Genomic DNA, 25,357 nt, shown 5'->3' on the forward strand with positions numbered 1-25,357 from the left:
CCTCACTCTCATAATCCAAAATCAATGCGTCCTCACCAACACCCCCGCACACTCCTCCTGTCGTGTCTCTTTCACTCCATCTCGCTCACATTCCTCCTCATGTAAAGGGCTGACTTGGCTGACATAACGTGCCCGTTCCCTCGGGGTAGGGTTAGCTGCAGCGGACCCCCATGTCCTCTGACCAGCATCTTAAGGCTGTTGTGCGCCCCACTGGTGAAACCCCCTGCCCGTCAGCCTCAGGTGCTGACCTCTGCTTGACCCCCCCAGTTGCACCAACCAGGCGGGTCCTGTGCATCACCGGACACTCAGGCAGACAACGCCCACCCCCTTTCTTCTCTGTGACCCCCGTCTGCCGAGACCCATAACCAGTGGCTCACCCCTGTGCCATCATCAGCTACCCCTGGGTTCCCAACATTCATGCCCTGCGTGTGCTCTCTGGCCAAATGCTCTTTCTCCCACTCACACATCTCTTACCAGCGTGCTTCGGTTTCTTGAACCAGGCGGCACTGTTCCCTGATTTGGGCTTCACTGTCCACTGCTGTCCATCTGCTCATTTGTTGACTGGGGCCCCTGTCACTTGTGCCTCATTTGTTGGGCCCCCCTCGCCTGTGTCAGCATCTCCTGCCTCAATGGCCTGTCCCCACCCGTGCCTTTTAATTTTTTAAGGGCAGGGCCTTTGGCTCTGGGCCCTGATGCTGCCTCATCTGTGTTTATGGGTGGACGGGAGAACATGGCCTGCCTCCACCCCTCCAGGCTGACTGTCACCAGGGCCCACCAGGCTCCCATTCCTGGCGTGCTTGCGCTCACTCACTATGATAGTCTTGCTCCCACTCACTATGGTGGGGTCTTGCTCCTTACTCACCTTGGCCCTGCCTGCAGCTCTCTCTGAGCCCCTGGGGTAGGGGAGCTCATTGTGTTGTAATCGGGCTGGGAGGCTGTTGCGCCTCCTGTCCCTGCTGCCGCTGACATTCCCTCTGCTCCCCCTCCTCCCCTGCCCACGTGAACTCACCTTGGTCCTGCCTCCCACACCCTCAGGGAGGCAGGCAGCAATAGCAGCAGCCACGCGCCTGCGGCAACACACGTGGGCCAGACCAGGCCCACCCACGCCTCTTCCAGTATGCCAGGCCACAGAAGGTCGTGCCAGCCCGCCACGGCCAGGATCTGGAGCACGGCCGTATATCCTCCACAGAGAGAAACGCCATCCTTTCACCCGCTGCAGCTGAAGGAAAAACACCGTAAAGGAAGGCCAATCTTTTCCCACAAAACTTTTCCCTTACCAAAACCAGCCCCCATCCCTGTGATGCACAGGGTCCGGAAAGAGGCAGATCACTCCTCACCGGACCCTTATATCTTCCATGTATGACCCGCCACTTCCCCCTAAACACATCCTGTTTATGGAGCACGAATTCCCCCGGGGAAAGACTAGTCTGCGACTATCCTTTCCCCGGGTGCCATCAATGATGTTGGTGGTCCGGTGTCCTGGGATGATAAATGTATGAAAGCCTTTCTGGAGCACAGACACTGCTTGTGTATCACTCCCACTGTATGAATGCCTACTTATGAGAAGGATTTTTATTTATTTTGTCATGAAAAGGAGGTGTGAGCACTTTCTGTTCTTACTCAATAGCACAGGTCTGGGAAGAGGCCCATTACATACCTTTTTTGCAACACTAGATCCAGTAGCTGCTTAGTTGCCTCGTTGCCTAAAGAACACTACAGCTAATGCTTTGATAGAGTGAGAATAGTAATGGGGTATACACTTAATGTGTTGGTTCCACTTCAGTTGAGACATTGCTAACTTGTACATGTGCTTGGCAACTCACAAGTAGCCTCCTGACTAAGTATGAACAGATTAAATTGGTGACAGAGAGCACTGCAATTAAATATTACACTGCACTTAACGCTGCCACACTCTTGCCTTCGCCAAAGAAGGAACCAAAGACATTGATAATGAAATTGGTGATTGAGGACATAATTGCACTAATGTAACTGAATTTTGCACCAAGCTTAGACCAGACATTTAAGATGTACCACTCGAGTTGGCTGATTTAATTTTGGTTGTGGATGGTTCCTGTCTCAGAGATCATCATGGAATTCTTTGAGCAGCATATGCAGTTTGTACATCCACACAAGTTGTGTATGCTTCATACTTAATATGTAATGTAACTTAAATACAAGTAGCAAAGCTGATTGCCATTACAAGAGAGTACTGCGTTACCACAAAACTGAGTGCTACAATCTATACAGATAGCCAGTTTGGTTTTAGTATGGTCCTGATTTTGCCCAATTGTGGTACCAGTTGGGTTTCATTACATCCCCTGGCAGGCCAATAAAGATTAGCCCACAAATTTTGGATTTACTAGAAACTTCAAAATATCCAAAGAATATTGCTTTTGTAAAATGTGCCAGTCACAAAGGTGAAGATGACGTATTTCACTGGGAAATAACTTTGCAGATGAAGTTGCAATGTGCTGTGCTCTTGTGTCTGGTACATTAGAACTGGATGGGATTCTGAAACAGAAGTTTAAAATGTAAATAACTTTTTTGTCAATGTCAGTTCAAACGTCTGGTGGAACTTAAGGATCTGCAGAATAAGATGTCTGAAAGAAATGCTATGAAAAATTGGGATGTAGCTCAAAATAAAGATATTTTGTGGAGGTAAATTGATTCAATGCTACTTCAAATGGCAAGATACATGCATGGACCTACAGACAGAATGTTATCCACATTCAAGGAATATTTGTTTAATCCTCATTTTAGTAGTATTGCTGAGAATTTATGCCACAGATATGTAATGTGTAAGTAGTCAGTAGTTGAAGGTAGGGAGCAGGACTCATGTGACCATGAGTCATGTGGAAAAATCAGAAGGCTCATTCACAAGGCTAAACATACATTTTGTTGAAATGGCACTTTGTAATGGCCCTAAATATATTTTAGTGGACATTTCATTGTTTTCCAGATGATAGAAACATGCCCGACAATGCATACACTGTAGCCACACTATTAGTTAGAGAGTTGATCCCTGCCAACTTCTTTAGAATAAGATAGGGGAACTTATTTTGAAAATGAGGCTATGAGGGTCATATGCATGGGCATGGCACTGAAGTTAGACAAAAATTCCATTGTGGTTACCATTTTGAATCATCGGGTGTCTTGAAGAGAGCGAACGATACAACAAAACTGACTAAAGTATTGTCTTTGATGTAATTGAAATAGCAAGTCGCGCTTCCTCAAGTTCTACTCAGCAGAAGAAGCACCCCAAAGAAAGACACAGAACTAACATCACATGAGCTGCTCCTATGAATATTACTGATGATCTGGCTCTGGATTACTGCAAAGGTTTGGCTCCTTTGGTATGCTCTGTCTCTCACCAGGTGAAACTAGGTCCACCTTTAGCAAGAAATTAACCCTGCCATTTCCTGGAATCTGGAGACTGGGTTGTGGTGAAGAAGCATGTTTGAAAGACCTGCCTGGACCCTCTGTGAAAGATGACCTGCAAAGTAATATTAGTGATCAACCTGGCTGTCAAGTGTGGAGGTTTGCCATATTGGATCCATGTTTCTGACACAAAAAGAATATGGACTGCAAATGATGATGCAGTGAAACAAGTTGCTGATTATCAGAGTCAAGCTTAAGTTCCCTACTTGGTTTCGGGGGGGGGGCAAAGAGTTCAAGAAGAACAAACAGAACAAGAAGAAGAATGACCAGCGAATCAAATCAAGAAAATCAAACTTTTCAAAATTGAAGTGCAAGGATTGATGCATTCAAACCTCTGCCCACATTAAAACCTGTCAACAAGAGGAAAATAAAGCTCCAAGAGCAAATTAAAGTGCCTGTGTTACAAGAGTTGCACATCAAGAAGTAAATGAAAGATGAGGCAGGTGAAATATATGAAACTGAATATGAAAGCTTGATACGAGCTGAATGATCTGTAGGTGTGAGAGAAAGAAAGAGTATTGCAAAGGCTCAACAGCTTTAAAAAAAGGAGGAAAAATCAGCTGAAGCAGTGAAAGATCTAACAGACAAAGAGTCTGTAAGGTCTGAAGTCAAAAGATCAACAAGAGTAAGAGTGCCAAACAAGAAGTACACAGCGACTGCATGGGCATATCTGACGAGCATTGAGTCAGAAGAAAGAAACACTAATCAGAGATATTATTGACTTCTGTTTGAAGAAACTCCATAAATTGACCCATGAAATGAGAATGAGGAGGATCAACGTTGAATAATTTCCTGATGAAGTAATGGACCTAAGTTTCTGGTAAGAAATGTTTTGATTTTTTAACATTTGTTAGTATGCCTGTAAAGCTTTCTTACATAAGACTGTTTGTGTTTGCCTGCATATTAATTTAATATTAATGTTGTACCTACTTAGGTATCCAGCTGAAGCTGGTGAAATTCATTTTGGGTCTGTATAGCCCTTTGTGAACCATAAACTGAACTTTATTTTTTGTCCGCACATTTAAGGAGAATTTTGTGCTATAATGAACTGTTTCCCATGCATGTATGATTATGGGAATATTTAAACTGCTGTATTCAATGAGAGTTTTTAAACGTTTGTACTTTATTTGTTTTAGACTAAGATGTTATTGAGATGCTGTTTTATAGAAAGAAGATGTCTTTTTGTAAAGAAATATTTAGCTTAGCTCTAAAAACAGTTTTTATATTGTTTATTTTAAGATTATTAATTGAAATATTGCTGTGTTTATACCTCATGTTGGATATGCTTCAATCCATGTTAATAATATACAATATAATAACAATACTAGATATAGTAGATTAAGTTATGGAAGTAGATATGATGGAATATATGAGCAAATTATTTATGTAAATTTCCTTAAGGAGTTTAAAAGCATATGGAATGTTTCTAATTGTTCTGTACACATATACCTACTACTATTCCAGAAGGAGTTTCCTGTGTCTAGTTTCCCGTGTGATATGGTCTTACATGTAATGTTTATTTTTCACTTATTATGCAGCAGGAATCTTTGGAAGAATACAAAGTAGAATTAATGTTCCTATAGATAAAATGCCTAAAGATGTAATATGTAATTCTTCTACTACTAAATATAATAGTCATATTATGTTTTATAACTCAGAAACTACCAACATTAACAATAGGAGTGTTTGTATATCGACTGAGGTAAATCATAATGTTATTGTAGGATATAATGATAAGAGTGTGCAAGTAAGTATGAGTGGTGTTGAAGGCATGGAGTTTTATTCAAAAGATAAGACTATAATCAAGAATTCGCAGGTGGATTCTAGACTTTAAATTTGGCAAGAGAAGAAAGTAGTTGTGTGTATGTGCAAGAAGTTATAGATGGGATACTTTAGTTATGATTGGAACAAGTGTATGTAGTTTTAACTATATAATTGATTGAATTAGTTGTAATTATTGTATTGGGCAAAGACTCTATATGTAGAGGCATTTAACACACCTGTGTAAAAACAGCTTAGTTAACTGTGTCTCTTTTGCCACATGTTTTTTGCAAAACAATCAACTTTGTTTCACACTGAGAATATTTTTTCAAGATCTAACCTTTCTGGTGACTATTTTCAAGTAAGTTTGAGAGCAATTCTTAGGAAGTGTTTATTGAAATGGGGTCAAGCTTGAATAAAAATGCTGCATCTGGTTTTCCGACCACAAAAAACAGGGTTTACGATCTTTTGCAGGCAACTCGAATGCTGACCAAGGTTTACACCCATTACTCAATGTAAAACCTGATGTTTTGCTACTACCATAGCACTGCCATCTCAATGTTTTAATCTCAGTGAGAAGATTTGATCGTTGAGAACCAGAACTTGCAATCTTGGAGCAGAGTTCACAAATAGGATAAACAAAAATGCTATTTTCTTTTAAAGTACCATTGATTGGTCTTATGGCAATCTTTTTTTGGTGTTTTGGATATTTTTAAAATGTTGTTAAATTTAATCTCACTAAGCATATCGAGTAAAAATCTATTGTCATATTAGTTATGAGATGAGTTAAAACTTTTACTTTTCTTGAGAAAACATTGACCATGTAAAACCAAGACTAGCAATCTTTTGACAAAGTTAACAAATAGAATAGAGAAAAAAATTATAATTGATATTTTCTTTTAAAGTACCATTGTAGGGTCCTCTACCAATTTTTTTTCGTGATTTGGATATCTGCTATTTGTTCTCTTAACTTTTTTCTATTTATCTTGTCATAAGCAATAATATGGCCACTAAGAGTAGCATTAAAAGCATCCAAGATGACTAAAATATCTGCTGATGCCTCACTCAAATCAAAATAAACTTTGATTATCCTAATTCTGTCATCAAGCCATTTTTCATCTTCCAACACCAATTTATAACAAAAAATCCATCTTTTCATCTGAGTGAGTTGCAATGGTTGGTAATTATAAAGTTTATGGCTGAATGCTTTGAGGAGCCATTTGGGTAGAATTTCTGATCCTTGCATTTTAAAGAAGTTGAGGTCAGGAACAAATCTAGAAAGGCAGTTGAGTTATGCCCTGATGAAGTACATGTAATTGTTTTTTAATCTGTATTTTTTATTTTCCATGCATTGACCAAGCTGAGATCCATTAAATACTTGTTATGGTTTGTGGGAGTGCTCTGGGGAAAAAAACACTGCCCTATCTAACTTAGAACCTACCTCACGGGATCAGAAGGTTGATGCTCTTGCTTAGACTTTATTTGTTGCTCTTAAAAGAAATTACTTGTATTTGGGAGAAAATACAGAAAAAAGAGAGAATCTGCAAAATGTGTTGTTTACAAGTTCAAGATCCTAATCACGTGCTATTTGTGTGCCCGGAGTTGCAAAAAGCTAGGCGCATCTTCCTACGACCTCAAATTTAACATTCATTCCTCTCATGAGGCCCGCTCATTTATTTTGTCCCCACCCAATGAAATGGTTTATAATAGGATTTATCGATCTTTTAAAACTGTTTGGGCTATCTATAAGGAAATGTTAATGTTATGTCTCAGGTTGTAATATTTGTATTTTTTCTCATCCTGGTATATATGTGTTATAATATATTTACTTTTGCTTTTTAGGAATGTTCCTCCCTGTTCTTTGTATATTGTACTTTGCTGTCTTACATGCCTCTTCTATTCTCCTCCGCATTTTGTATAGTATGCATGCTAATTTATTTTAAGGAGGCAGCTTTGTACTAAGGAAAACTATTTATTGAAGGAATTGCATTTTTGCCTCACCTGTAATGTATAAGTATGTGGCCCTCCGGCAGCATTCCGTATCAAAATAAACTTGACTTGACTTGGTAGCGTGGTGAGTAGCCTATTAAGGGGAGCCTGTAACCACCGGTGGGGAGTGTGTTCACCGGGTTGTTTGAATGGGTGGAGGGGAGCACTGGTGTCACCTTATATGTTGCTTTATTGAGTATTAATGTTTTTATGTGCTACTGAATGTGGGTTCTTGATATACAGCTCAGGGACCGGTTTTATTTTTCTGTTTGCATTTTTACCAATGTGCCTATCTTATTTTGTACCTGAGCTACCTCACAGAGTGAGTGTTTTGACCCACAACTGGTGATGGGGGGTTTATACACTAAAGAAACTACCATGAGGTAACACTGGGCATTTCACTACATAAGGAAAGTGGGCACTTCTATTGTTCCTGGTCACAAAATGATCCAAGACCCCTGGAAGTGGGTGATTAGACAAAACCTAATCCCAGGTGAAGGTGTTTAAAAGCATGGGCCTGATACTGGTGTCACAGAAGTACTGGTGAAGGAAAAACAGCTGAGAATTGGGGACAAAATATTTACCGCCACTTTTTCCTGTTTCCCTGAGGGTACTGGTGGTGACCACCTCCTCAGAAGACCTATGGAGAAGGAGAGAAAACAAAATCCACTGCGTTTCCACCTGCTATGAGCTTTAAGGAACAACACCCATTCTGATATATAATATTTTGTTGTGTGATCCCAATAAAATACCAATATTAAGTTTACCTTTTTCCAAAGAACAGAGGAAGCCTTTAGAAGATACTACATATGTTATCACATTATCAACAGGAGATTTTGCCTTTTATTTACCCTGGAGCTTACACCTTGGGAGAGGTCCCTCCTTTTTACATTCAGGTCAGGTACTCTGTGGCGGTTAATGTGCTTCTCTGAAGGGGGAAAGAATGAGATAGTAATTTGTCTCCTTGTCCCTGTAATGGGATTGCAGAACAATCCTTGTTGCATTTTATATTTTGTTTTGCAAATATTATGATAAATTCTTTCAACTTTGTCTCAAGCACAATCCTTGTTGCATTTTATATTTTGTTTTGCAAATATTATGATAAATTCTTTCAACTTTGTCTCAAGCACACAGTTAAATCTTTGGCTTTTAAGAAGTGCAGAGGGGCTCTTATGTATCTCCAGTTGTTAGGTAACCAACACATCTGTTTCAGTGTCTGCTGCTTTCTTAAAATGGCTATACGCAGCAGGAAAACCACGGAGGAATGCTGTGCATGAAGGCAGACTAGTATTTTGCTAACACACCTTATCAGTAATATATTTTGCACTGATTTACGTTTTATTATTGATTTTACACTGTTTTGTTGATTTTTTTAAACTATATTTTTTATTTATTTATTTTAACAGTTGTGTATAGCGCGAACAAGACCCTTGCGGGTATCAGAGCGCTTTACAGGGCATATGCATGAGATTGTCAGAAACATATAAATACGATAAATTATGCGAATACATTCCTGGTAACCTTTAGCTACTACCATATATCAACAAGAGTATATAAGAAAGTTCAGGTGAATCTGGACAAGAAAATCGCTTTCACTTCTTTTTTGAAGAAGGCAGCGGATGGATTCAGTCTTGTTTCTGGTGGCAAGGCGTTCCAAATCCTAGGGGCCATTACTGAGAAGGTACGATTGTAAGTTTTTTTCTTGAAGAAACGTTGTGGTTTAAGTAGAAGATTATCAGAACTCCTAGTGGTTCTGCTACCACCCGATAGTACTAGTTTCTCCGCAAGGTATCTTGGGGTTTTCTGGTGCAATGCCTTATGTGTCATACAGGGGATTTTTAAATGGATTCTGGCTTCAAAAGGTAACCAGTTGAGGGCACGAAGGTCAGGGGAGATGTGTCAGTTTCTTCTGGAGCCTGTGATGAGTCTAGCGGCTGTGGTGATTGAGGCTCTTAGCGGAGCGGTTGTGGATCTGGGAAGGGCGAAGAGAGCGATACTCCCATAGTCCACTCTGGGAATTACTAGGGTTTGAACTGCCTGTTTAAAGTCATTCGTGGGAACGAATGGCTTCAGTTTTCTCAGGGTGTTTATCTGAAAATTGGCTCCTTTAGTTGCAGCGCTGATGTGTTTCTGCATGTTTAGTTTATTATCCAGAGTTATTCCAAGGGATTTCGCAGAATCAATGATGAGAGGTTGACCATCGAGTGCGGTTAGGTGCTGCATCCACTCACGGATCATGACTGTTTGATTGGGGGGAGCGATAAGGAGGAATTCTGTTTTTAGTGTGTTAAGTTTTAGATGGTTGCTTGCCAACCAGCACTGTGGTTTTTGGAGTGTATAGTTAAGGGACTTGATGTCTTCAAGAGAGTTGACCTTCATGTAGAGTTGTGTGTCGTCGGCGTACATGTGATATTGGATGTTTGAGGAATTGAGAAGCTCAGTGAGTGGTTCCATAATTAGATTGAAGAGTGTTGGGGAGAGGGAAGATCCCTGAGGTACTCCCAAGGTGACTGGGGTGGGGTTAGATAAAGATTGGTTGATCTTGAATCTCTGCGTTCTGTCTTGGAGGAAGGAAGTGAACCAGTTTAACACTGTTCCAGATAAACCCATTCTGTGTTTCAGGGGGTCTAGTAGGTTGCTGTGTTTGACTGTGTCGAAGGCTGAGGATAAGTCCAGTAGGATTAACAAACAGGCTTTATTTTGGTCCAGTATTTGTAGAGCGTCATCTATAATGTGGGTCATGGCTGATTCAGTACTATGCCCAGATCGAAAGCCAGATTGGAATTGATCTAGCAAGTTGAAATAGTCAATGTGGTTACTAAGCTGCATGTGGACACATTTTTCGAGTAATTTGGCCAGGGTCGAAATGTTGGGTATTGGGCGATAGTTATTCAGGTCTGACGGGTCAGCTGATACTTCCTTTAGGATAGGGGATACCTGACCTGTTTTGAGGATGTCCGGGATGGTTCCTTGCAAAAGAGAGGTGTTTATAATCCTGGTCCCTAGGGGCATTAGCTGTGGCATGAAGGTCTTTAAGTGGGTTGCTGGGAGAGAATCTGTAAAATGATTGGAGGGATTCAAAGCCATGAGCGTGTTGAAGATAGTTTCTTCGCTGTAGAAGTTGAAGGTGGTCCAGGAGGCGTTGTTCTTGAGGTCGAGCTTTGTAGGATAGTAAAGCGGGATCACTGGTGTGGTCATCGTGGTGATAGTGTGTGGGTGGGTGTGGGATAATAGGTCCTTAAGTAGGTCTGTCTTTAAATTTTCAGTCTTTGTTGTGAAAAAGGCGTCAAGCTCTTCACAATTGGGGAGTATTTCTGGGTTGACTTCGGGGGGGGGAGTGGGAGATATCCTTAGATTGAGCTTTGATTATTTCGAATAGTTTTTTGTCGCGATTCTCAGCTTGGTCTAATTGTTTATAAATGAAGTCAGCTTTTGAACGTCTGATCTTTCTGTAATAGGAGTTTCTGGTGCTTCTTAGTAGTTTGAGGTGGGCAGCGGATGGAGCGGATCTCCATAAATTGACCCATGAAATGAGAATGAGGAGGATCAACGTTGAATAATTTCCTGATGAAGTAATGGACCTAAGTTTCTGGTAAGAAATGTTTTGATTTTTTACCATTTGTTAGTATGCCTGTAAAGCTTTCTTACATAAGACTGTTTGTGTTTGCCTGCATATTAATTTAATATTAATGTTGTACCTACTTAGGTATCCAGCTGAAGCTGGTGAAATTCATTTTGGGTCTGTATAGCCCTTTGTGAACCATAAACTGAACTTTATTTTTTGTCCGCACATTTAAGGAGAATTTTGTGCTATAATGAACTGTTTCCCATGCATGTATGATTATGGGAATATTTAAACTGCTGTATTCAATGAGAGTTTTTAAACGTTTGTACTTTATTTGTTTTAGACTAAGATGTTATTGAGATGCTGTTTTATAGAAAGAAGATGTCTTTTTGTAAAGAAATATTTAGCTTAGCTCTAAAAACAGTTTTTATATTGTTTATTTTAAGATTATTAATTGAAATATTGCTGTGTTTATACCTCATGTTGGATATGCTTCAATCCATGTTAATAATATACAATATAATAACAATACTAGATATAGTAGATTAAGTTATGGAAGTAGATATGATGGAATATATGAGCAAATTATTTATGTAAATTTCCTTAAGGAGTTTAAAAGCATATGGAATGTTTCTAATTGTTCTGTACACATATACCTACTACTATTCCAGAAGGAGTTTCCTGTGTCTAGTTTCCCGTGTGATATGGTCTTACATGTAATGTTTATTTTTCACTTATTATGCAGCAGGAATCTTTGGAAGAATACAAAGTAGAATTAATGTTCCTATAGATAAAATGCCTAAAGATGTAATATGTAATTCTTCTACTACTAAATATAATAGTCATATTATGTTTTATAACTCAGAAACTACCAACATTAACAATAGGAGTGTTTGTATATCGACTGAGGTAAATCATAATGTTATTGTAGGATATAATGATAAGAGTGTGCAAGTAAGTATGAGTGGTGTTGAAGGCATGGAGTTTTATTCAAAAGATAAGACTATAATCAAGAATTCGCAGGTGGATTCTAGACTTTAAATTTGGCAAGAGAAGAAAGTAGTTGTGTGTATGTGCAAGAAGTTATAGATGGGATACTTTAGTTATGATTGGAACAAGTGTATGTAGTTTTAACTATATAATTGATTGAATTAGTTGTAATTATTGTATTGGGCAAAGACTCTATATGTAGAGGCATTTAACACACCTGTGTAAAAACAGCTTAGTTAACTGTGTCTCTTTTGCCACATGTTTTTTGCAAAACAATCAACTTTGTTTCACACTGAGAATATTTTTTCAAGATCTAACCTTTCTGGTGACTATTTTCAAGTAAGTTTGAGAGCAATTCTTAGGAAGTGTTTATTGAAATGGGGTCAAGCTTGAATAAAAATGCTGCATCTGGTTTTCCGACCACAAAAAACAGGGTTTACGATCTTTTGCAGGCAACTCGAATGCTGACCAAGGTTTACACCCATTACTCAATGTAAAACCTGATGTTTTGCTACTACCATAGCACTGCCATCTCAATGTTTTAATCTCAGTGAGAAGATTTGATCGTTGAGAACCAGAACTTGCAATCTTGGAGCAGAGTTCACAAATAGGATAAACAAAAATGCTATTTTCTTTTAAAGTACCATTGATTGGTCTTATGGCAATCTTTTTTTGGTGTTTTGGATATTTTTAAAATGTTGTTAAATTTAATCTCACTAAGCATATCGAGTAAAAATCTATTGTCATATTAGTTATGAGATGAGTTAAAACTTTTACTTTTCTTGAGAAAACATTGACCATGTAAAACCAAGACTAGCAATCTTTTGACAAAGTTAACAAATAGAATAGAGAAAAAAATTATAATTGATATTTTCTTTTAAAGTACCATTGTAGGGTCCTCTACCAATTTTTTTTCGTGATTTGGATATCTGCTATTTGTTCTCTTAACTTTTTTCTATTTATCTTGTCATAAGCAATAATATGGCCACTAAGAGTAGCATTAAAAGCATCCAAGATGACTAAAATATCTGCTGATGCCTCACTCAAATCAAAATAAACTTTGATTATCCTAATTCTGTCATCAAGCCATTTCTCATCTTCCAACACCAATTTATAACAAAAAATCCATCTTTTCATCTGAGTGAGTTGCAATGGTTGGTAATTATAAAGTTTATGGCTGAATGCTTTGAGGAGCCATTTGGGTAGAATTTCTGATCCTTGCATTTTAAAGAAGTTGAGGTCAGGAACAAATCTAGAAAGGCAGTTGAGTTATGCCCTGATGAAGTACATGTAATTGTTTTTTAATCTGTATTTTTTATTTTCCATGCATTGACCAAGCTGAGATCCATTAAATACTTGTTATGGTTTGTGGGAGTGCTCTGGGGAAAAAAACACTGCCCTATCTAACTTAGAACCTACCTCACGGGATCAGAAGGTTGATGCTCTTGCTTAGACTTTATTTGTTGCTCTTAAAAGAAATTACTTGTATTTGGGAGAAAATACAGAAAAAAGAGAGAATCTGCAAAATGTGTTGTTTACAAGTTCAAGATCCTAATCACGTGCTATTTGTGTGCCCGGAGTTGCAAAAAGCTAGGCGCATCTTCCTACGACCTCAAATTTAACATTCATTCCTCTCATGAGGCCCGCTCATTTATTTTGTCCCCACCCAATGAAATGGTTTATAATAGGATTTATCGATCTTTTAAAACTGTTTGGGCTATCTATAAGGAAATGTTAATGTTATGTCTCAGGTTGTAATATTTGTATTTTTTCTCATCCTGGTATATATGTGTTATAATATATTTACTTTTGCTTTTTAGGAATGTTCCTCCCTGTTCTTTGTATATTGTACTTTGCTGTCTTACATGCCTCTTCTATTCTCCTCCGCATTTTGTATAGTATGCATGCTAATTTATTTTAAGGAGGCAGCTTTGTACTAAGGAAAACTATTTATTGAAGGAATTGCATTTTTGCCTCACCTGTAATGTATAAGTATGTGGCCCTCCGGCAGCATTCCGTATCAAAATAAACTTGACTTGACTTGGTAGCGTGGTGAGTAGCCTATTAAGGGGAGCCTGTAACCACCGGTGGGGAGTGTGTTCACCGGGTTGTTTGAATGGGTGGAGGGGAGCACTGGTGTCACCTTATATGTTGCTTTATTGAGTATTAATGTTTTTATGTGCTACTGAATGTGGGTTCTTGATATACAGCTCAGGGACCGGTTTTATTTTTCTGTTTGCATTTTTACCAATGTGCCTATCTTATTTTGTACCTGAGCTACCTCACAGAGTGAGTGTTTTGACCCACAACTGGTGATGGGGGGTTTATACACTAAAGAAACTACCATGAGGTAACACTGGGCATTTCACTACATAAGGAAAGTGGGCACTTCTATTGTTCCTGGTCACAAAATGATCCAAGACCCCTGGAAGTGGGTGATTAGACAAAACCTAATCCCAGGTGAAGGTGTTTAAAAGCATGGGCCTGATACTGGTGTCACAGAAGTACTGGTGAAGGAAAAACAGCTGAGAATTGGGGACAAAATATTTACCGCCACTTTTTCCTGTTTCCCTGAGGGTACTGGTGGTGACCACCTCCTCAGAAGACCTATGGAGAAGGAGAGAAAACAAAATCCACTGCGTTTCCACCTGCTATGAGCTTTAAGGAACAACACCCATTCTGATATATAATATTTTGTTGTGTGATCCCAATAAAATACCAATATTAAGTTTACCTTTTTCCAAAGAACAGAGGAAGCCTTTAGAAGATACTACATATGTTATCACATTATCAACAGGAGATTTTGCCTTTTATTTACCCTGGAGCTTACACCTTGGGAGAGGTCCCTCCTTTTTACATTCAGGTCAGGTACTCTGTGGCGGTTAATGTGCTTCTCTGAAGGGGGAAAGAATGAGATAGTAATTTGTCTCCTTGTCCCTGTAATGGGATTGCAGAACAATCCTTGTTGCATTTTATATTTTGTTTTGCAAATATTATGATAAATTCTTTCAACTTTGTCTCAAGCACAATCCTTGTTGCATTTTATATTTTGTTTTGCAAATATTATGATAAATTCTTTCAACTTTGTCTCAAGCACACAGTTAAATCTTTGGCTTTTAAGAAGTGCAGAGGGGCTCTTATGTATCTCCAGTTGTTAGGTAACCAACACATCTGTTTCAGTGTCTGCTGCTTTCTTAAAATGGCTATACGCAGCAGGAAAACCACGGAGGAATGCTGTGCATGAAGGCAGACTAGTATTTTGCTAACACACCTTATCAGTAATATATTTTGCACTGATTTACGTTTTATTATTGATTTTACACTGTTTTGTTGATTTTTTTAAACTATATTTTTTATTTATTTATTTTAACAGTTGTGTATAGCGCGAACAAGACCCTTGCGGGTATCAGAGCGCTTTACAGGGCATATGCATGAGATTGTCAGAAACATATAAATACGATAAATTATGCGAATACATTCCTGGTAACCTTTAGCTACTACCATATATCAACAAGAGTATATAAGAAAGTTCAGGTGAATCTGGACAAGAAAATCGCTTTCACTTCTTTTTTGAAGAAGGCAGCGGATGGATTCAGTCTTGTTTCTGGTGGCAAGGCGTTCCAAATCCTAGGGGCCATTACTGAGAAGGTACGATTGTAAGTTTTTTTCTTGAAGAAACGTTGTGGTTTAAGTAGAAGATTATCAGAACTCCTAGTGGTTCTGCTACCACCCGATAGTACTAGTTTCTCCGCAAGGTATCTTGGGGTTTTCTGGTGCAATGCCTTATGTGTCATACAGGGGATTTTTAAATGGATTCTGGCTTCAAAAGGTAACCAGTTGAGGGCACGAAGGTCAGGGGAGATGTGTCAGTTTCTTCTGGAGCCTGTGATGAGTCTAGCGGCTGTGGTGATTGAGGCTCTTAGCGGAGCGGTTGTGGATCTGGGAAGGGCGAAGAGAGCGATACTCCCATAGTCCACTCTGGGAATTACTAGGGTTTGAACTGCCTGTTTAAAGTCATTCGTGGGAACGAATGGCTTCAGTTTTCTCAGGGTGTTTATCTGAAAATTGGCTCCTTTAGTTGCAGCGCTGATGTGTTTCTGCATGTTTAGTTTATTATCCAGAGTTATTCCAAGGGATTTCGCAGAATCAATGATGAGAGGTTGACCATCGAGTGCGGTTAGGTGCTGCATCCACTCACGGATCATGACTGTTTGATTGGGGGGAGCGATAAGGAGGAATTCTGTTTTTAGTGTGTTAAGTTTTAGATGGTTGCTTGCCAACCAGCACTGTGGTTTTTGGAGTGTATAGTTAAGGGACTTGATGTCTTCAAGAGAGTTGACCTTCATGTAGAGTTGTGTGTCGTCGGCGTACATGTGATATTGGATGTTTGAGGAATTGAGAAGCTCAGTGAGTGGTTCCATAATTAGATTGAAGAGTGTTGGGGAGAGGGAAGATCCCTGAGGTACTCCCAAGGTGACTGGGGTGGGGTTAGATAAAGATTGGTTGATCTTGAATCTCTGCGTTCTGTCTTGGAGGAAGGAAGTGAACCAGTTTAACACTGTTCCAGATAAACCCATTCTGTGTTTCAGGGGGTCTAGTAGGTTGCTGTGTTTGACTGTGTCGAAGGCTGAGGATAAGTCCAGTAGGATTAACAAACAGGCTTTATTTTGGTCCAGTATTTGTAGAGCGTCATCTATAATGTGGGTCATGGCTGATTCGGTACTATGCCCAGATCGAAAGCCAGATTGGAATTGATCTAGCAAGTTGAAATAGTCAATGTGGTTACTAAGCTGCATGTGGACACATTTTTCGAGTAATTTGGCCAGGGTCGAAATGTTGGGTATTGGGCGATAGTTATTCAGGTCTGACGGGTCAGCTGATACTTCCTTTAGGATAGGGGATACCTGACCTGTTTTGAGGATGTCCGGGATGGTTCCTTGCAAAAGAGAGGTGTTTATAATCCTGGTCCCTAGGGGCATTAGCTGTGGCATGAAGGTCTTTAAGTGGGTTGCTGGGAGAGAATCTGTAAAATGATTGGAGGGATTCAAAGCCATGAGCGTGTTGAAGATAGTTTCTTCGCTGTAGAAGTTGAAGGTGGTCCAGGAGGCGTTGTTCTTGAGGTCGAGCTTTGTAGGATAGTAAAGCGGGATCACTGGTGTGGTCATCGTGGTGATAGTGTGTGGGTGGGTGTGGGATAATAGGTCCTTAAGTAGGTCTGTCTTTAAATTTTCAGTCTTTGTTGTGAAAAAGGCGTCAAGCTCTTCACAATTGGGGAGTATTTCTGGGTTGACTTCGGGGGGGGGAGTGGGAGATATCCTTAGATTGAGCTTTGATTATTTCGAATAGTTTTTTGTCGCGATTCTCAGCTTGGTCTAATTGTTTATAAATGAAGTCAGCTTTTGAACGTCTGATCTTTCTGTAATAGGAGTTTCTGGTGCTTCTTAGTAGTTTGAGGTGGGCAGCGGATGGAGCGGATCTCCATTGTCTTTCAATGGCTCTCAGTGATCTTCTGTCTTCATTTAGCCTACCATCGTACCAGGGGTTTGAAGCCTTTGTGGTGACTCTTTTCAATTGTAGGGGTGCTAGGTTGTCGAGTACCCTGTTCATAGATTTGAAGTAGTAGTTGGTCAAGTCCTGTACATCATCAAGTCCATCCAGTGGGGGTGTGAGGATGTGGCTAGCGGTTGCGAGTGCGGTGGGGTTGAGGTTATCTAGATTCCTTCTCCAGATTTTCGTTCTCTTATGTTGGATAGAGAGTAATTTAACTGCTTCCTTGATATGGAAAGTGATTATGTGATGGTCGGACCAGTCGCAAGGAAGAATAGATTCTAGCTGAATAGAGTCTACCTTGGAGATCACTAGATCAAGGATTGAGCCCTTATCCTGGGTGGGACTGTCACAGATTTGGGACAGGTTGAGGTCGGACAGGAAAGCTTTGAGGCTGTTGACCTCTGGGTCATTTAGATCGTTCCAGTGGAGGTTGAAGTCCCCCAGGAAGATCTGTCTAATCTGTTGACCGACATTTGTGGCTAGAATATCCATAATGTGTTCGATGAAGGTGAGGTTGTTACCAGGAGGATGGTAGAAAGAGTGGAGTGAACATATTGGTTTGTTATTGCTCGAGATGTCTAGGCAGAGGTATTCACAGGAAGAGAATACCGGAGAGTTGTAGCGGTTCACTGAGAGGTTGTTCCTATGAATGCAGACAACACCACCTCCTAGCTTATCAGATCTGTCAAGTCTTGTGATGAAATAATTTGGGGGAACTAAAATGTCTAAGATGGGTGTGGATGATTCGTTTAGCCAGGTTTCCGTCAGGATGATAAGGTCAGGTTTTTTGGTTATAATGAGGTCAGCTATATCGTCGGCATGACGTGATGCTGATATGCAGTTTAGTAGGATACATTTTAGCTGGGCCTTGGTCAAAGAGGTTTTCTGGTCATGGGAGATGGGTACTCTCGTCAGGTTATTTGCATCAATGTCTCTGGGGGTGTGTCTTGTACTTCTAGATGCATTGGGATGGATGGGTTGGATTAAGGACAGTTTCTGTGTATCGTCATTGTGCGCTGGTTTAGAGGGTAGGGAAGGAAGTTTGTAGGAATGAAGCAGGGAGGTGAGCTCACTTGGAGAAAGGGTTCTCTTTTCCCTGGCCGGGTGGGATGGGGCATTAGGATAGGGTACTGTATTCCATTTGGGGAGTTGAGGCGGGGGGCTAGTGCATTGCCGATGCATAGGATTCACTTGTGGGTTGGGTTGAGGCCGGATCAGGTCGTGAAGAGTTTGGATGTCCTCTTTTATTTGTTGAAGGGATAGTAGTATTTCATTGAGTCTGGGGTCAGGTGTAGGAGTTATCGTATTGGTGGCCTGAACTGTAGCAAGTTGAGGAGGGGTTATTGCTAGTGTGGTATCCCGGGGCAAGACATGAACTGGTTTGACGTATGGTGGTTTTTCAGTGTGGGAGTCCATAGGGAAGGGATAGGTGGAAAGGGGATGTGAAGGGGTATTGATGTGTATTTCAGGAGGATCTGATTCGTTGTGTGAAATTCTTGTTGAGTGGTGGTAAAGGGGGGAAGTGAAGAGGGTAAGTGAGGGGTTGTTGGAATGAGCTATGGGAGGAGGAACGGTGAGATTGGTAGTGCAGGTAGAGGATGAAGATGGAACCGTGGGTTGATCTGGAGTAAGTATGTAAGAAGAGGAGATTGGAGCAGAACCCGCAATGGAGTTACTGGGGATGATAGAGGTGGGGAGGGGAGTACTAACTAAAGGGTGGGTGAAGGTGCGGTTGTGGGGAAAGGGAGTGGTAGTGGAGGACGCGGGGCGTGAAGGAATTCTGGGGACGAGGTGACGCAAGTGAAAGGCGAGGGGGGTATGGTAGAGATTGTGGTGGTGCTGGGGAAGGAGTGGAGATTATGTGGGTGTATGTCATTAGATGGGGTGTCTGTTAGGTCTGGTGTGGATGTATATGAACAGTGGGCTACCAAGGGGGAGTGTCTGGATGCTGCGTCAGCTAAGGAATCTGATAGAGGGTTAGGAGAATGGTTTGCGAGGGAGGTGGAATAGGATCTTGCAACCTTCGCTTTGATGCTCGGGAAGATGTTGTCCAGTAAGTTCAGGTTATGGTCTGCTGCCTGCATGAGGATAATCCCATTATGATAAATGGTAAACGTAGCAGTTGCTTTGTAGAACGGGGAGGGAATGATAGTTAATGTGAGCCAGTGTGCGATTTTTTTGGTCGATGTAATTGAGAATAGGGCGAGAAAGGCTTTCCGCCATTGTGCTCTCCTTTTGGTGTAGAAGATAATGTCGTTTGTAATGTGTCCGGTGTTATTTGAAAAATAGGGGTCAGAGATTGGGGTTTCTGGATGTGATTTTAGTAGACGATGTTTGAAGCTTTTGGCCGCATTTTTTGAGAGGTTAGGGGGGTATTTGATGGAGTAGGTGTGTGGGCCCATAGGCTCCATGATAAGGTAAAAAAAAAAAAGAAAAAAAAAAGAGAGAGGTAGTATGGGGGAGAAATATTTGGTGAGTAGGAGAAGTTGCAGGCCTCCCTGTTTATTCCAGATGATGAGTCCATGTGATAGGCCCCCACTACATTACCATTAGTGGGACACGTAGTGGTAAGTGGTCCTTGCTATTTGTGAGGGTCGGATTAACTTGGCTTACTATGTCCCAGTCTAGGTAATGTTCGGTATCCTATGTTCAGTCCATTTGTGATGAATTGTATTTTGCACTTTGTTATGCCTTGAGCCGAACTCTCAGGGAAGTATATTGATGGCGGCGCTAGTCCGAGATTACCTCTTTGCCTTACGATACAGCTGTCTCTTTGAATAACGTTTTGTTTTTATCTATATCTGTGTTGACTTTTAATATTTTTACTATGAATTTTGCTGGGTTGTTTGTACTTTGCACTTTTATGATCTCTATGTAAGATTGAATAAAGGATTTTGATTCTTGATTCTGTTTTTGTTATTGAAATCAACCTCCGAAGCCATATATCCATCCATCCCTCCTACAGGGACCAACTAGATATGGACGTTGAGTGGCACACTTCAACTGTGAAACCGCCGGTGTGGCTGTGGCAGGACCGCCAGGCCACCATGGCCCGCCAGCCTCGTAATCAGGCCCTAAGAGAGATTTCATTGTGATTAAGCCTGTGAAACTAATCAATGTGTTTATCAAGATGTGATTTAACCTGATAGATTGGTTCCATGGTAACTGTGTGTAGGTGTAGTAAAATGTAGAAAAACATTGATTTAAACTAAGGCAGTGTAGACTTAGTTCAGAGATGCCTTCCCACCTGCTAGAAGAAGCTTTACTTGATTCACACTTACTGCCTTACTGCTTTTTAGAGCTTTTCCATGCTGACACCTTCCTCCTGACTTCTCAATTCCTCTGGTTTCTCCTAGCTTTGTAGTGTAAGGTTCCCCTTTATGGGATATCGAGTCTACTTTTTGTTACTTAAGACAACTTTATAACAGTTTATATTTGCATTTATGATTTTGAATTGCTTTGAATATATACATTGATTAATACATTCTTATACTGGCTACTAAAATGTATTTAATTTGATGCTTTGAACTAGTAACTTTGCTAACTTTTTAATACACCTTCACAGTTTGCAAATCTAATACTCTCCCTCATCTTTGTGATGCCTAATGTGCTTTACGTTATATAGCGTATTGATTGCCGGGTCAGCCTCAGGTGGAACTAAAGATCCATCCAAGTGAGTCCAGCCTGAATTTCAGTGTGCTCCAAAATTGGCAGGGTGCAAAGCACTGCACCAACTGTCCAGGCTGGGCACCTTCTTTTTCCAGCTGCTACAGTTTGTTTATGCCCAGGTACACAGCGGTCTTGATGGCTGTGAGCTCAGAAGCACAGGTACTGTGTTGCTTCGCTCACCCCTTTGTAGAATTTGCCTTGTCCCTGGGCACACACGACTTGGTGATGTAGCGGGTAGGAAGCGGGCAACAACTTCACAAGGAAGAATAAAAAAAAAAAGTTACAGCCCCCTGCCTCTGATTTCAGACACTGCTACTCTGTAACTGATATATAAGCGAGTATGACTACTGGTAAATGCGACAAATCTTGCTAGCGGCCAGCTGTCTCAATATGTCATGAGAATATGGCCAGACTGCACTTGTGGGTCAATCAGACATCCCCAAAGATCATTTGGAGTCAATGTTCTCTTATGTGTGCATCATTAAAATTCCATGGTCGTTCTGGGATTGCTTTTTCCACATGAAGAGTGAAGGTAGGCATGATGGTAGCCTATGGCCCATGCGCCATCCTTTGTGGAAGGGCGGAGCCTGTTTTGATGTATCCCTTGCAGTGATTTCATGTGTGTCTCTTTCATTCATAAGTGGCCTTTCTATGCTGCCTACTTTTCTAATTATGAGTTTTCTTTTAGTACCGATTTGGGGAAAAACGCAAGGTTCCAACCAAATCAGCATTACAAGTAATGCTGTCATCCTCCATCCAGTATTGTTCTATCTAGGTCTCACCAGTAAATATTCTGCCTGCATAAATTGGGGTGCTACCCCATTACACAGTGAAAAAGTTGTAAGGTAGGGGTAATTTCACATCCCAAAATTACCAATCCCCCAGTATGTGCTAAATTAATGAGGCGGAAATACCGCATCTGAACAAATGAGGGCCAAAGTCTCATCCTTAACATGACTTGCTGTGTTGATTGCACTGCCTTGGTGTTCTGGATAACCATAGTCATTATTGTTTTCTTTCTCTAAATATTAGAATGCCATTTTTCATGTTCTTTTACTTACTAACACACCCTGAAGTTGTTTAATGAGTTGGTTGATTCTGGAATTCTCATATTATGTTTTTCTGCCAAATGTTGGAGGTTAAATACAAACAACAACTACACAACAAGGAAGGCATCATTATATGTAGGATGGTTTTTTAGAAAATTGTGGAGTTTACACATTGCATATTTGTGTGTGTGTAGACTAAGCATTTAAAATTCTATGCACAGCCAACAAAAACAAAAAGTAAAATAGGTTGCATGCAGTATTTCTTGGAATAAACGCAACTAAAAAACCTAGAACATGCGTCTTTTGGGTGTAAAGCGCATCTATAATTTAACTACATCTTAGAAACTAATGAAAACTGATGTAGAGAGAAGAAAGCAGCCAGAGAGAATGCCAAGATCGTATGCTATAACTTCTGGGATGCTGAAAAAGGCACAAAAGATGTAATTAGAAGCAAAAGGTGGCTAGACCGCTAAGCTCTGCTGTGGGCTGTAAAACACAAGGAAAATTACATTGTCAGATCAAATAAAGTACAGGCAAGCTTGATAAGGCGGATTTATAAAAAATCTGTGCATTAGGAGGGCGTGCTACAAAATCAAATATTTGAAAAGAAATTCTAAAAATGTTCTGCCCAACACGATATAGTTTAGAGAAACAACTGGGAATTATTGCATGTGCCATTTTTAGGTCGCGTCAACAGACAACTGCAGCTATTTTTTAGGAGAACTCAAGGTACCAATACATAACAACATATATGCAGAAGATAGAGTGAGCTTTTGGACAGTCCCATTCAGTCATTGACTGTTACTAGTTTTTTAGTAGTTGTAGGCAGGGTGGCCTGCCCTTCAACCCATGGCACTTTTTCAGAGGTTATATGGAGTTTTAAATAGTTCCCTATGGGAACATCTCCACTATTTGCACCTGACCCCCACCCTAATCACCGTCTCTGTACCCCAGAGAAAATGAATTTTGAAAATATTCTAGGAAAATCCGTTACAACGTGCCACGCTGTACGTGAGTGCATGTAGGGCGAACATTAGCAGGAACAAATAAAATACAAATTAGCAAAACCAAACAAAGGTAATAAATAGATTGATGCGTGGTAGCAACAGCACAACTTTGCCAATGCTTGTTTTCTTGTTTATACTGAGCTCTATTGCATTGTCCTGGGTCTGCTTCACTTAAATGTATTTATCACATAAAATAAAGGGATTTTGATGTCTTTCATGCATAACCTTGCTGAATAAGCAGCATTATAGTACATTTTCAAGTCCTTATCTTTTCATCAAAAGAAGAAATATGTTAGAAAACAGTGACAAATGATTAGTTCCTCCTCTCAAAGCAAAGAAGACGTAATAAAATTCGAAGATATTTTATTTATAGTGTTTTTGGTATTTATTCTGTTACAAAATATTAGGGTGCAGAATTTTGAAAAAAATTGTGGAAAACAAGCGCACATCCTGAGTAGGGCTGGGTGGACTTTGAGTAGCGCAACTACGGAGAATTTTGAAAAAAATTGTGGAAAACGAGCGCACAACCTGAGGGACCATGTGCCCGGCACAGGGGTCCCTCGTGCTTGGGCAGGCTCCCCGATCTCTCCGGCCTGGCTGGGTTGAGAAGCAGGGGCCGGCTCCGGGCCTCCTGAGTTTCGGTCAGGACCTGGGAGCCCACGTCCTGTGGCCTTCCAAGTGTCCATCTGCCCAGGACAAGGGTCCCTGGTGCTGAGCCCCGGAGTCCGGGCCTAGGGCCCCCTGAGTGTCTCGGTGCGCACGGGTTCCCAGAAAGAGGGGTGGCTTTCCTCCGGATTAGTAGGGGCTGTGAGAAAGTGGCTCTGTATATACTGTTCCTTAATAGGTAAAGGGTGTACAGAATCCACAGTTCCCCAGGGTTGACAGAGGCTAAAGTTAGAGATAACCTTACTCTCCAAAGTGGTAGCTTGGTCGAGCAGTAAGGCAGTATCAGAGGACAGTGTAAAGCATTTGTTGTACACACTCCGTCAGCAAATGGTCTCACACACTCAATAACTGAACTCTAGGCCAATGGTTTATATATAGAAAATATATGCTTGTTTTATTTTAGAACCAACAATTGGGTTTAAAATATAGTTTCTCAGAATGAGATGCTTTATATAAATACTTTTGCAATATGCAATTGACTTTTGTAAACTGTTACAAGTGGTTGCAGTAGGCAACTCTATTTTAAACACAACAATGCATTGAGCTCAATGGAAATTTCAAGTTATTTGCAACAGATTACTTTTAGGATTACGTTTGGAATTCCAGGACTGGATCCTAGATTCAGTCCTGGGTCAGTACTTAGAATCAAGTGATGCAAGTCGACTTAATTACTGTGATGATTTTTAAACAATATTTAGCTATTTCAAAAGTTGACACAAAATATTTCAATGAAAATAGTCAATGATTCCCTATGGAAGAAAATTCAAGTTGCAGGTACAGTATGTTCTCGTTACTTTTGTAATCCAGTACTGGGTACCTAGACTCAGTACTGGGACCTTTATCCAAAACAGGTAAGTAATTACGTTAGATATTATACGATTTTTAAAGAATATTTAAAGATTGCAGAAATTGACACTTAGAAGAAATTTCACAGAAAAACAGTCAATGATTTCCTATGGGAGAAAATTGGGTTACTGGTAAGTACAGTTGTAGGTATTTTTCAATGCTGGGCACCAAGATCCAGCACTGGGAGCTCACCTAAGAGCAGGTGAGTATTTTTGTTTTCGTTACTCGGCTGATTTTTGGTGAATATTTTAAGATTTGAAAAGTACACACTTTGAAGAAATTTCAGGAAAAAGCCAGTCAATGTTACCCTATGAAGAAAATAGAGTTATCGGTTTAAAGGTAAGTACTCGACTGGTAGAGTTGAGGTTCTGGGCATAGATTCAGGAGTCCCCCAGGTTCAGGTAGGTACAGTTGGTTCACCCTCAGCTACTCTAGGGCGGCCGGGTGCAGAGAGAGTTAGGCCCAATGTTATCCTATGAGGGATAGGGGGGCCTTGGTTGGTGGCTGCTGACTAGCAAGCCACGCGGCTGTGGGAGCTGGGCTCCTGGTCACTTACTCAGGGCAATGGGGAAGTAGGTAGGTGTAGAGGTTGCACTGCCAGGGCCACTCGGGCGGCTGGGTGCAGGGTGCTTTTGAGCCTTCGGGCGCTCAATTGATTTCAATGGGAAATCTCCGGTTTAGAAAAAGACTGCAAGCTTGGGGACGAGGATTCTTCAGGTGCCACCACCACTTCGAGAGGTAAGTTGGGTAGTTGGAGGATTGGTAGGTACCCCGGGATTGGGCACAGGGGGCCGCGGGGCGCCGCGTGCAGGGGTGCCTTTTGGTGT

At 40.7% G+C, this 25,357-nt stretch overlaps 2 long non-coding RNA genes across 3 annotated transcripts in view; both read left to right on the forward strand.

Annotated features, from left to right (window-relative positions):
• The window catches only part of LOC146783890 (uncharacterized), a 33,761-nt gene extending 29,575 nt beyond the window's left edge, over positions 1-4,186 (forward strand). For both annotated transcript variants that reach the window (XR_014970618.1, XR_014970619.1), the window contains one exon: positions 3,217-4,186. This is a non-coding gene — a long non-coding RNA (uncharacterized LOC146783890). The remainder of the gene's footprint in view (positions 1-3,216) is intronic.
• Positions 4,187-10,697: 6,511 nt separating this feature from the next.
• LOC146783891 (uncharacterized) overlaps positions 10,698-25,357 on the forward strand; it is a 35,675-nt gene continuing 21,015 nt past the window's right edge. Inside the window, exon 1 of the long non-coding RNA XR_014970360.1 lies at positions 10,698-10,780. This is a non-coding gene — a long non-coding RNA (uncharacterized LOC146783891). The remainder of the gene's footprint in view (positions 10,781-25,357) is intronic.

Source organism: Triturus cristatus, chromosome 11 (genome assembly GCF_964204655.1).
Source record: "Triturus cristatus chromosome 11, aTriCri1.1, whole genome shotgun sequence".
NCBI lineage: Eukaryota > Metazoa > Chordata > Amphibia > Caudata > Salamandridae > Triturus > Triturus cristatus.